Source organism: Orycteropus afer, unplaced genomic scaffold (genome assembly GCF_000298275.1).
Source record: "Orycteropus afer afer isolate SDZICR_OR568_19922 unplaced genomic scaffold, OryAfe1.0 scaffold00092, whole genome shotgun sequence".
NCBI classification, from domain to species: domain Eukaryota; kingdom Metazoa; phylum Chordata; class Mammalia; order Tubulidentata; family Orycteropodidae; genus Orycteropus; species Orycteropus afer.
In genome coordinates, this window is record NW_006921679.1 from 2,178,739 (window position 1) to 2,190,204 (window position 11,466).

Consider the following 11,466-nt stretch of genomic DNA (forward strand, 5'->3'; position numbering starts at 1 on the left):
ATATATATATGATTTTGAGTTTTGTTCCACATGGTTCTCCCATTCTATCCAGGATCTCCTACATAGATCCCCCTCTGAGTGGGGAACCATCTTGTTCTTCTGGTCTCAAAGTCATAGAGGCTGAGGATCTCATGGTGTACCAGTTGCTTGGACTAATTCTTTCCATGAATCTTTGGTTTTCTTCATTCTTCTTTTCTCTGGATGAGGAGAGACCCATCGTTGCATCTAGATTGCTACTTGAAAGCTTTTAAGATCCCAGTCACTACTCACCAAAGTAGGAGGTGGAACAATGTTTTGCGTAGTATGTTATGCCAATTGAACTTGATGTCTCCTGCAACTATGGTACCGAGCCCACAGATCCAACTACTCACTCCCTCTGGGTAGCTGGCTGTGGCCAAGAGGTGACTACAACCTTGTCCTTTGTCAGCTCTACTATATACCTGGGAGTTCTTATAGAACATACCAATACACTTGTAGAAACATTGTCTGCCCACCCTATACATGGTCTTAGGCACATTCCCCCCTACATAGACTTACCTAATAATTCAGCCTGTCCACCCACCTATCCATCCATATATCCAAGTTTGCCTTCACTGACAATGCAGTCCTGTACGTGCAAAAGGGTTCATCTTTGTTGTCTATACTTCCCATGTACCTCTCTATGTCTTCCTCTTCCTCCATGCCACCATGTTGATCACTCACTTTTGGTACATTGCCCTTCTTTCACCCAAATCAACATTTGTCTCTACCTATCTATCACTGTTCCCTCCCCTGCCCTCCCACTGCTGGTAACCAACAAAGAAAGTTTCCTTCCATATATAAACCTTTCCTTGACTTTTTACAATAATGGACTAATACAATATTTGTCCTTCTGTGATTGACTTATTTTCAGCATAATAGTTTCAAGATTCATCCATGTCATAGCATGTATCAGTACTTCATTTCTTTTTATGGCTGAGTAATATTCCATTGTATGTATGTATGACATTTTGTTTAACCATTCATCAATTGATGGACATTTAGGTCATTTCCACCTTTTGGTTAATGTGGATAGTACTGAAATGAACACTGGGGTACATGTGTCTGTTTTTGTACCTGCTTTCAATTGCTTGTCCCTTTTAAGCACTGTCCAAAAAAACTATTGGACTTCTTGTAGTAAATTCAAAATTCAAGTGGAACCTCTTAGTCAATCCTGTTAGAGTTATTATGTGTATAAAGTTCTGATGGCATTATGGCCTTAGAAATGGCAGGTTCTGTGTACATGAAATTTGTAATATGGGTCAAGTTTTGAGGTTTTTCTGTATTGTTCCTAGTAGATGTCTAATTCAAGGCCTACCTAAAATAACCACCTCTGTTTTATATTTATTTTTCCATATGTTCTTAAAAGTATTAGATAGGACCAATTTGTCAATTACTCATTCATTTATGCATAAACAGTTCAAACCAATATTTGTTGAATGTTAGATTTCAGCCACAAGCTAGGTCCTGGGAAACAAGGAGAAATAACACAGACCCAACAGAGGATGACAGAAAGAAATAACATTAGTTAAGTGCCAGTCAACTCAGTGTCAAGCATTGAGGTAGAAAGACAGACTTGCTAATAAATAATCAGAATTTTGTTTGAAAGCTTCGTAGAGAGGTCTCCAAGTTTCTGTGGGCACTTGAGGAAGATGGAATGGAGTAGCCTTCAGATAGACCCATGAAAATAGCACCTGCAAACACAGGCAATGGTTTATCATTTCTCATTTTGTGTTTCTTCCACATCCTCTGGAATTTTTATTTCCTCCAATGCACAGGAATCCTTCAAATGTGAGGTGATTTAAGTACACAAACTATATAGAAGTGATTTAAATCCCAAGTACAATCTTTATTCTGTGGGCATTATTTTGCTTGTTCATTTGTTCATTTAATTTAAAAGGTACTTATTTTTTGATCAACTGGTTAATATATTTACATGATTCAAAATAAGCAATGAAAAAAAGTGATATAATAAGGTAACTACAAACCTAAAGGCTGGCAGTTCAAACCCACCCCTTGATGTCAGACTGGTAATCTACTTCTGCAAAGATTACATCCAAGAAAACCTATGGAGCAGTTCTACTCTGTAACACATGGGGTTGCCAGGAGTTGGAACCAACTCAATGACAATGGGCTTCGGGGGTGTATCAGTTACTACTTTTTTAGTCACTCATAACCTTTCCTATGTTCGTACACATATCAACAAATACCAATACCTTTCTCACTTTTCCCTTATTTTACATAGTTTTTTACAAACTGCTTTTTCCCACAATCTGCAATACTCTATAGCTTGCTTTTTTCACTTAGCAGTATATCCTGGGCACTGATATTTGATTTGAAAGAGTGGATTACTTCTCAATAGGAAGAAAAGCAAACTGTCTCTACTGTCACAATTCAGATCAGAACAAAGCTTTTGGTAAATGAAAGAGGAATCCTAGATTTCAAGGCAGGTTTCATCTGGATTTCTAAATTCATGAAAAGGAATGGCTATTCTGTGAGAATGAGAAGCTCTGTAGGCCAGAAAATTCCAGATGATTGGGAACAAAATGTGGTCAATGTCCACAAATTCATCACCAAAGAAATCTCTGACTCGGTATCTCTACAATGGACATAACCAGTATAGACAAGGTTCTAATGTCTTTTAACATTCTGGGCACCAGGACTGTAGGTGCTTCAGGTACAAAAACTATAGCCATTGCAATTACTGAGCACAAAAAGGCTTTCTCCACTGTAGTCTTTGGTTGCACTGTGAGTTGGGTAAAATTAAGGGCAACAGTGATGTTCAAGAGAGTGACCATGCTCCAAGAAAACTGCCCACCAATCAGTCAGTCATGGGAGAGTGGAAGGGCAGTGTTTGCACAGGGAGATGGCTGGGGGTGTGTGTGCAGAAGTACATGGGAGGGAAGGACACAGGGAAGAAATAACTATAGGGAAGAAGTGGGAAGAGAGCTGTTACATTGTAGGGATTGTGGTCAATGTCATGAAACCAAATGTGTATGAACTGCTGTATGGAAATTGAATTTGTTCTGTAAACTTTCACACACACACACACACACACACACAAAGCCGAAGTCCCTGCAATAACCTCCAAAGCTCTCAATCAGCTCCACTCCTTCTGCCCCATCCATCTGTTCTCCTCCCACTCTCTTCCTCACTAACTTCCTTCCAACCTCACTGGCCTCCTTGATGGTCTTCAGGCACACAAGCTCTCTCTATTTTAAGGTAATTACGTTGGCTCCTCTCCATCTCCATTTGTCTCCTATTGCTGTTATAAAGTGGTAGTTCACTGGTAGAATTCTTGCCTTCCATCCAAGAGACCCAGGTTTGATTCCGGAGTGTTTACCTCATGTGCAGCCACGCCCATATGCCAGCAGAGACTTGTGTATTGCTGTGATGCTGAACAGGTTTCATCAGAGCTTCCAGACCAAGAAGGGCTAGGAAGAAAGGACTGGTGATCTACATCCAAAAATCAGCCAGTGAAAACCTTATGGATCACAACAGTCTGATCCTATTGTGCATTGGGTCACTATGAGTCTGGGCAGCTAACAACATTGCTGTTGTAACAAATTGCCACAGATTTAGTGTCTTTAAACAACACAAATTAATATCTCACAGTTCTGTAGGCCAGAAGTCTGGGTTGCTCTGCTGGTTCCTCTCTCTGGATTTCACAAGGCTAAAGGTGTCAACTATCTGGACTCCTCTCTGGAGAACCGGGAAGAACTATTTCCAGGCTCACTCAGATTGTTTTGGGGAAAAAAAACCAAACTCACCATCATTGAGTCAATTCTGAATCATAGCGACTCCCATTGGGTTTTTGAGGCTGTAAATCTTTACAGAAGTAGATCACCCCATCTTCCTTCCATAGAAGGTCTGCTGGGTTGAACTGCTGACCTTCTGGTTAACAGCCAAATGCCTTATCCATTAGGCCACCAGAGCTCCTTACTCAGATTGTCAGGACAATCCAGTTCCTTACAGTTGTGGGTCTGAGGTCCCTGCTTCCTTGCTGGCTCTCAATTGGGAGCCATGCTTATCTCCTGCACACTGACCTCCTTGAACTTAATTATTTCAGAGCCAGAGACCACTCTTGGATCTTTCTCACCCTTGGAATCTCTCCAACTTTTCCTTCTACTTTATCTCTCTGACTCCAGTCAGAGAAGGTGCTCTGCTTTAAGGGTTCATGTGATTAGACTGGGCTCACCCTATAGTATCCAGGATGCTGCTATTGTTGTTAGGTGTCTCTGAGTCAGTTCTGACCCTATGTAGTAACCCCCATGTCCAACAGAGGGAAACAGTGCCTGGTCCTGTGCCATCCTCACTATTATTGCTATATTTGAGCTCATTGCTGCAGCCACTGTGTCAATCCATCTTGTTAAGAGGCTTCCTCTTGTTTGCTGACCCACTATTTTACCAAGCATCATGTCCTTCCCCAGGAACTATTTCCTCCTGATAACACACCCAAAGTACATGAGATGAAGTCTTGCCATCCTCCCTTCTAAGGAGCATTCTGGGTGTACTTCTTCTGAGAAAGATTTGTTTGTTCTTTTGGAAGTCCATGGTATATATATTCTTCACCAACACCATAATTCAAATGCATCAGTAATTTTTATGTATTCTTTATTCATTATCCAGCTTTAGCATGCATATGAAGCTATTGAAAATAACATAGCTTGGTTCAGGTGCACCTTAGACAAATGCCAGCCTTTCTTCCAAAGTGCCTCTGGGTGGATGCAAACCACCAACCTTTCAGTTAGTGGTTGAGTGCATTAATTAACCATTTTCACCACCCATGGATGCCTTTCTACCACTTGTCTGTCAGTCTGTCGCACTGTGGGGGCTCATGCACGTTGCTGTGCGCCTGCAGGCTGTGGCACCAGTATTGCAAATACCAGCAGGGTCATCCATGGTGGACAGGTTCCAGCAGAGCTTCCAGACTAAGACACTCAGAAGAAGGAAGGGGCCAACTACTTCTGAAAGAATTGGCCAGTGAAAACCTTATGAATAGCAGTGAAACACTGTCTGATATATTACTGGAAAACTTTATGAATAGCCCTGAAACATTATCTGATACAGTGCTGGGAGATGGGCCCCTCTAGTCAGAAGGCACTCAAAATACAACTGGGGAAGAGCTGCCTCCTCAAACTAGAGTCAACTTTAATGACGTGGATGGAGAAAAGCTTTCAGGACTTTCATTTGCTGATGGGGCACAACTCAAAATGGGAAGAAACAGCTGCAAACATCCATTAATAATTGGAACATGGAATTATGAAGTATGAATCTAGGATAATTAGAAGTTGTCAAAAATGAAATGAAACACATAAAGATCAATATCCTGGGCATCAGTGAGCTGTAATGGACTGGTTTTGGCCATTTTGAATCAGACAGTCATATGATCCACTATGCTGGGAATGACAAATGGAAAAGTAGCATTAATTGTCACAAAGAATATTTCTTCGATCTATCCTGAAGTACAATGTTGTCAGTGATAAGATAACATCCATACACCTACAAGGAAGACCAGTTAAAACTATTTTTCAAATTTATGCAACAACTCCTTAAACCAAAGATGAAGAAATTGAAGATTTTTATAAACTTCTGCAGCCTGAAATTGACCAAACATGTGATCAAGATGTATTGATCATTATTGGTGATTGGAATGCAAAAGTTGGAAGCAAAGAAGAATCATTGATAGGTGGAAAACATGGCCTCAGTGATAGAAATGACGCCAGAGACTGCATGACAGAATTTTGCAAGACCAACAACTTATTGATTGTAAATACCTTTTTCAACAGCATAAACAGTGGCTACACATGTGGACCTCTGCAGACAGAATACACAAGAATCAGATGAACTATATGTATGGAAAGAGGCAAGCTCAATATCTCCAGCTGTGGAATTGCTCATATGCAAGTTCAAACTGAAGCTGAAGAAAATTAAAACAAGTCCAAGAGAGCCAAAATATGACCTTGATTATATCCCACTTGAATTTATAGACCATCTGAAGAACAGATTTGACACACTGAACACCAGTGAGTGAAAACCAGATGAATTGTGGGATAGCATCAGGAAAGCCAAAAGTCATTAAAAAAAAAAAAAAAAAACAAGAAAGGAAGAAAAGACCAAAATGGATGTCAGTAGAGACCCTGAAACTTGCTTTTGAACAGAAAGTAGCTAAAGCAAATGGAAGAAATGACAAGATAGAAGAGCTGAAAAGAAAATTTCAAAGAGCAGCTCAAGAAAACAAAGTCAATAGTTATAAATAAATGTGCAAAGACCTGGAGTTAGATAACCAAAAGGGAATAACACACTCAGCATTTCTGAAGCTGAAAGAACTGAAGAAAAAATTCAAGCCTTGAGTTGCAGTATTGAAGGATTCTATAGGCAAAACACTGAATGATGCAGGAAGCATCAAAAGAAGATGGAAAGAATACACAAAGTCACTGTACCAAAAAGAATTTATCGATGTTCAACTATTTCAGGAGGTGGCTTATGATCAAGAACCAATGACACTGAAGGAAGAAGTCAAAGCTGCACTGAAGGAGTTGGCAAAAAACAAGCATCAGGAATTGACGGAATACCCACTGAGATATTTCAAAAAAATGGATGCCATGCTGGAGGCACTTACTTGTCTATGCCAAATAATTTGGAAGACAGCTACATGGCCAACTGTAAAGAAGATATCCATATTTGTACCCATTCCAAAGAAAGGTGATCCCACAGAATGTGCAAATTACTGAACAATATCCTTAATATCACACACAAGTAAAATCTTGCTGAAGATAATTAAAAAATGGTTGCAGCAGTATATTGACGGGGAGCTTCCAGAAATGCAAGCTGGATTCAGAAGAGGACGTGGAATAAGGGATATCATTGCTGATGTCAGATGGATCTTGGCTGAAAGCAAAGAATACCAGAAAGATATTTACTTATGTTTTATTGACTATGCAAAAGAATTCAACAGTGTGGATCATAGCAAATTATGGATAACATTGTGAAGAATGGGAATTCCAGAGCACTGAATTGTGTTCATGAGGAAACTGTAGGCTGGACTGGGAGGAACAATCAGGAGGAATGACCAGGAGGTTGTTGTTTGAACAGAACAAGGGGACACTGCATGGTTTAAAATTAGGAAGGGAGTGTGTCAGGGTTGTATCTTTTAACCATATGTATTCTATCTGTATGCTGAGCAAATATCTGAGAAGCTGAACTATACGAAGAAAAAGGCAACATCAAGATTGGAGGAAGGTTAATTAAGAATCTGCAATATGCAGATGACACAACCTTGCTTGCTGAAAGTGAAGATAACTTGAAGCACTTACTGATGAAGATTAAAGACAACACTCTGGAGTATGGATTACACCTCAACATACAGAAAATGAAAATTCTCACAACCGGACCAATGAACAGCATCACAATAAATGGAGAGAAGATTGAAATTGTCACAGATTAAATTTTACTTGGCTCCACAATCAACATCAGTGGAAGCAGCAGTCAAGAAATCAGATGTCATATTGCACTGGGAAAATCTGCTGCAAAAGACCTCTTTCAAGTACTGAAGAGCAAAGACGTCTCTTTGAAGGCTAAGATGTCTTTAACCCGAGCCATAGTGTTTGCAATCCCCTCACATGAATGTGAAAGCTGGACAATGATTAAGGAAGACCCAAAACGAGTTGATGCTTTTGGGTTGTGATGTTGGCAAAGAATACTGGAAGTACCATGGGCTGCCAGAAGAAAGAACAAACTGTCCTGGAAGAAGTGCAGCCCGAATGCTCCTTGGAAGCGATAATGGGCAGACTTCATCTCACCTACTTTGATCATGTTATCAGAAGGGACCATTCCCTGGAGAAGGATATCGTGCTTAGTAAAGTGGAGGGTCAGCAAAAAAAGGGAAGACCCTCAACAAGATGGATTGACATAGTGGCTGCAAGGATGGGCTTAAATGTGACAAGGATTGTGAGGATGCCACAAGACTGGGCAGCGTTTCGTTTTGTTGTAAATAAGATTGCTATGAGTTGGGGCTGACTAGATGGCACCTAACAACAACACCAGGGATGCTTTTAGCTTAAATGCCCATAAACATTTTCCCATTCCTTTTAAAAATCATTGAAAGCAGAGCACCAGGTAGCTAGAAGCAGGAGTCTGTTGTGTCTGGGCAAGTAGTGATGGGAAGCAGTGTGAGGCATGGGCTGAAAAAGAGGGTACATCCTAGGATACAAGGAATTCTGAGGGAAGAAAGAGGTAGAGTCAAGGAGCTTGATTTACTGTTTCCACCAAGATACACTTTTTTAGATTTAACAATGTAACCTCTGGAATCAGGATGTCCTGGGGCTGTATGAATTGTTAACAGACTGGGCTGCTAACCAAAACATTTGAGATTTGAGTCCACGCAGAAGGGCCTTGAAAGAAAAGCCTTGTGATCTACTTCTGGAAAGTAAGCCATTTGAAAATCCTCTGGAGCACAGTTCAGCTCTGGGACCTATGATGTCACCATGAGTCAGGGTTGACTTAACAGCAACTGGTTGTCGACTGGGGAATCAGAATGTGTCTTATAATTGATAGTATCTTAGTATTACAGCTGGCAACATTTTTGCCTTTGTAGTGGCACATTAAATAGCTGTGTGTCTCACACTTGATAGATCTTAGATTTGATGAAATTATGCTCACCCTAGAGAAGTGGTGGTTCAGATCAGAGCCCATTATCCTTTCTTCTAGTCAGACTCCTTGCTCAAGACCCTCTTTTAACTCTATGGAGAAGAATAGGAACTAAAAAAGCAAAAATGAAAGTGTTGTTCCACTAAATACAAGGCAAAATTAGGGCACAGAAGGTACTGGAATTCTTTTTGATAGAGTAAGCTTTTCCCTTTTGTCACAGACTGTCCTACAGCCTAGCAAAGGGGTTTTCAGGGGTATGGCTGGTGCCAGTGAAGCTGACCTGTTCATGAGAGTATTGAGGGACCTTCTCAAGAAAGACTTGGAGAATCATGACTGGTTCCAGGGTCCCGCCACCATCTTGCAGCCCTATCAGTGTATAAGCTCACACTTCCTGGGACAGACTTGCACATGGTCCATGAGTCTGATGACTTCAGAGTCTAGAGGAAATGAGGCTGATGGGGCTAATGTTCAGAAGAATAAACACTGATTCCCTTATAATGCATCAGCCTGAGAAGACATGACTTAGGGGCTTCAAACAGGGTGGAGAAAGTTCCTCAGGTGAGATAGGAAAAGCCACTTCCACTGGCAAGAAACAGTCAGTGGGAAGTAAAATGACATAACCACTGTGAAAATCAGTATGGTGATTCTTTAAAAAGCTGGAAATAGAAATACCATTTGATCTAGCAATCCCATTACTAGATATATGTCCTAAAGAACTGAGAGCCAGGACACAAATAGATATATGCACACCCATGTTCATCACAGTTCTATTCACAATATCAAAAAGATGGAAACAATCTAAGTGCCCATCAACAGAGGAATGGATAAGCAAACTGTGGTACATACACACGATGGAATACTATGCAACGCTAAAGAATAATGTAGAGAGGACTTCTGGTAAGGTGGAGGAATAGGCAGACAAGTGACACAGACCTTCTTCAACAAAGAAAAGAAAAACCAATTGACAGATATATGGAAGATAATCCAGGAACCCTGAGCTTTGAAAGAAACTATACAAAAGTGTTGTTCTGGTTACCTAGTGCCTCTCTGACAAGAATATACCACTAATGGGATGACCTTAAAAATAAGAGTTTATTCTTTCACAGTTTGGAGGCTTTAAGTCCAAGTTCAAAGTGCCAGGCTGTAGGGGCTGGGTGAAAGCCCCTGAAACTTGGGGTCCAGCTCTAACTCCTGCTCCCGGCCCACTGGAGCTAGAGGCTTTTCTTCACTCAGACAGCTACTGGCTGCTGAGGCTGCCAAGCCTAAGGTTGACAAGTAAAAAGGCACAGTTCCAATGTTACCAAACCACACAGCAGGCCATTAATTCATGTTCTCTGTAAGTCCCAAAATCAGCAGAGCATGGCAGGCTGCTGAACAACAACACGGCTACATGCAGGGTCCAAGCATGCCATATGCTAGAGACCACTCCCCAAGGCTTCTGCTTATATACAGGAAGTAGACCACATTCCCTAAGGCAGCTACTCAGCTGCTCACAGTAGATCCCACCATGGATTTGATTGTCAGACTCATCATGGGGAATAACTACCACCAGCTGCCCACATACTCAACCAGGCCCAGCCAAGTTGACACACAAAGTGAACTGCCACAAGTGGATTATGCACCAACTAGTGGAAAAACCTGAACGAAAACAGTGAGTAGACAGATGGTCAGAGCTGTGGACTGTCAGCTTACAGAACCAACAGTCTGAACATTTCCAAGTGGTGTTGGGACCTGGGAATTGACCTAAACATCAGTCCTGGTCACCAAGGGCTGCAGGGACAACAGCACTGGTGGCCTGTGACTAGGAAGGGAAATAGCAAGGAGGGAGACAACCTGAACTGTTGACTTTCCACTGTCCAGCGGGCACAGCCACTTTGATTGTTTACACATGGCAGCCATTTTGGATATTTAAAGTGATCAAGGGCCCAGCCATCTTGAATATTTATAAGTGGTGGCCATTTTGGATATTTAAAGTGGACAAGGGTGCAGCCATTTTTAATCTTTACAAGTCGCAACCATTTTGAATTTTAAAGTGATAGCATTCTCATTCAGATTCCAGGGACCTAAGAATAGGCTCTGTTTGCCAAAGTTGTCAGGAACATACAAGAGGCTGACAACAGGAAAGGAGACAGGTGGTGAGTGTATAAGTGCTGTCAACTAGAGAATAGAGGAGCACAGCACAGTACCCTGCTTGGGTAGATAACATACAAACAAAATGAAAATTGTGGGCAAGTCACTTCAACATACAATCACCAATTAAATATAAACACAAAATGTCACAATGCCTTGGAGACAACAGACCATCACAGAAACAAGATAAAGCAGGAGAAACAAGGGACCAGGATACAGACCCAAAACACATCCTTGAGGAAGACGCATCATTGGAACTCCCTGATAAGGAATTCAAAAGAATTATATTTAGGTATCTTCAAAGGATTGAGAGACAGATCGAGGAAAACACAGACAAAACCCTTAGAAGAATTTTGGAAGAAAATACAAGAACAAAATGACAAAATAAATGAAAAAATTAGAAGTAATTCTAAATCTACACATTGAAATCCAGAAGATTAATACTAAATTGTCAGAAATAGATAACACATTGGAAGTGCAATGGAGTAGAAGTGATGTGATGGAAGACAGAATTAATGAGATTGAAGACAAATACCTGAGTATTTCTTTGGAAAGGGATCAGTCAGAAAAGAAATCAAAACAAAATGAAGAAAGCCTAAGGTTCATGTGGGATACCATCAAAAGGAATAACTTACGTGTCATTGGAATTCCAGAACAGGAAGAGAAAAA